The sequence below is a fragment of the Lepidothrix coronata genome, unplaced genomic scaffold, assembly GCF_001604755.1.
Source record: "Lepidothrix coronata isolate B3197 unplaced genomic scaffold, Lepidothrix_coronata-1.0 Scaffold304, whole genome shotgun sequence".
NCBI lineage: Eukaryota > Metazoa > Chordata > Aves > Passeriformes > Pipridae > Lepidothrix > Lepidothrix coronata.
Window position 1 is genome coordinate 974,552 of NW_016690484.1, and position 2,543 is coordinate 977,094.

Consider the following 2,543-nt stretch of genomic DNA (forward strand, 5'->3'; position numbering starts at 1 on the left):
TCTCCCCACGGGAAAATTATCAGGATCAGAGCAGCCCATTTAGAGAGCACTTGCTCCAAACACAGTCCCAAAAGCCACGCAGATGGAAAACCCAATGGAAGGACATGATCCTCTCCCACCGGGACACAAAACATCAGGCAAAGAGTCTCCCAACCCCCCCCCCCAAAAGGTGAGTTTCTTGTCTTTGGGTGATTTATGCTCCCAGCAGGGCACCCACCAACCCTCCCAACCTCATCCCCAAAAAGCAGGATCATCATCCTTTTCCCCTGTACCTCCCCTGGCACAACCAAATCGACTCATCCCTGCTCCTCTCCTACCCATCCCCAAAAGCATCTTCCTGGACATGCCAAGCAAACAGCACAACCCTTCCTCCCTCCCATCCCAGAATCCCAGAACCTCCCCTCGCTGTCTCATTTCCAAAATAAAAAAAAAAGAAAAGGCTTTGGAGGCATCCACCACCTTCCCACCAAGGACTCCTCCTCACACAACACGAGGCATCCCGGCATTCCCAAGGGCTGCCTCCACCTTTTTTTTTTGCCCCCATCATAAACTTTGGGGAAGGTTTTTACGAGGTTTAGAAGAGGGAGTTTTGGGGCAGAGCACGAGCTTGCTGTGCTGGAGCAGCATTGGCGCAATTCCCTGCTGCCCACGGGAGAGGCTGGGAGCATCCGTCGCTCCTGCTCGCAGGAAGCGCCTGTTTATTATTATTATTATTATTATTGTTATTATTAAAGGCCACTTGCTTGTGCTTCTGAGAGAAACTCTCCACCTCACGGCCTCTGCTCACCACAGATAAAAATCAGTACATAAAAGCACAACAAAAATATACCCTTTGCTTCCTTCCCGAGGGACTGACCCACTTCCATGCGGAAAACTTAGCGGCACGCATCCGGCGGGACACTGCCAAGGCAAAGGGACTGAGGGAGAGGTGTGCAGGGCAAAGCCAGGGATATCTCTCAGGGAGAGCTGCCTGGGAAGTCACAGCCTGGGAGTTGTGGTCCCAGACAGGGATAAAACAGCTCCACACCTACACATTCCCAGTTTAATCGCGTTTGGGAACATCCAAGGGTCCCGGTCAAGCAGCGCCAAGAATTTTCCGTTTGCTTATAGTTGTTTAGGGTGATGCCCCTGGCAACACTAACGGAGCACAGGCTCCACTAAAACAGCTGATGAGAATGCAGGAACTTGGGAAGAAAAAAAAAAATAAAAAAAATCAGGGAAAACGTCCATTTCTTCCCGGGAAAAAGAACCTGAAGCTGTGGAACTCCGGGAGCATCCTCGCCCCAGCCGTGCCAACGTGAGGTTGTGAAACTGCATTAAGCTGTAATTACTGCAATAATGTCCCAAAATCTTTCCTAAGGGCACGTTCCAGCAAGGCCTCCGCAGCCATAACCACAGCCCGGAGCCGGGAGGAAGCAAAAACACCGCCGACAAAAAAAGACGGTGTTTTGATCCCAGAAAGCTGGGAGTCGGTGTTTGTCGTCCCCCCCACCTTGCCCTGGTTTCACCCGGTGGAAGTCAAAAGGTTTCTCCCAGCTAAGGGGAATTAATCAGGAGAGGAGAATGCTGGACACGTGGGCGGGTTTTCCCCGCCCGAAAGGCTTTACCTGGCAAAGCCACATGTAAACACCCCCCCGCCCGCCCCCACGCCGCTTCCCAGCGGGATTTTGGGTTCCGTGACCCCTTCGCCTCCAACACTGAGAGCCCAGAGAGAACCAGGAGCGACGCACGAGCCAGAAGCCACTTGCTTGGCAAAACAGCCCTGGAAGAGCAAGCCCAGAGTAGGAAGCTGGACTCGACTCTGTCCCCTCCTCCCTTGGCAGGGACTGACCCAGCCCGGAAAAGAATAAACATCATAGTAATCAAAACCCCGGCGCTGGACACGCGGGAGTTCCCCGGCACAGGGTTTGCTCGGCGGGCCCGGCCAGCTCCCACAAATCCCAGAGTGCCGGGCCAGCGGCCAGCCCACGGCCAGCTCGGGACAGCCAGGCTTCCAAAATCCAGAGGGTGGGATGTGGGAGGTGCTGCTGCAGGTGTGCCACACAATCGGGAGAACCCGCGGCTTCCATCGTGCCAGGGGAAGGTGAGGCAGGTGAGGAGCAGGACCCCTCGTGCACTTACAGCCCCCTGGCACTGTGTACTCACACCTTACACACCCCTCTGGCACTCACACCCGTACACAACCCCCTGGCACTGTGTACTCACACCTTACACACCCCTCTGGCACTCACACCCGTACACAACCCCCTGGCACTGTGCAGTCACGTCCTTGCACACTCCTACAGGAACCCGTGTTTCTCCATCATTCCGAGGAAAACCAAGCCAGGCGAGGAGCAAAAGGTGAGGGAAGCCAAGGCAGGTGAGGAGCAGGACCTCTCATGCACTTCCAACCCCCCTTGCACAGAGCATTCACATCTCTACGTATTCCTCCTTGCACTGTGCACTCACACCTTTGCAGACCCCTACGAGAACGCACCTTTTCCATGATTCTTAAGGAAGGGAAGCCCGGCCAGGTGAGGAGGGGAAGGGAAGGGGAGCCCGGC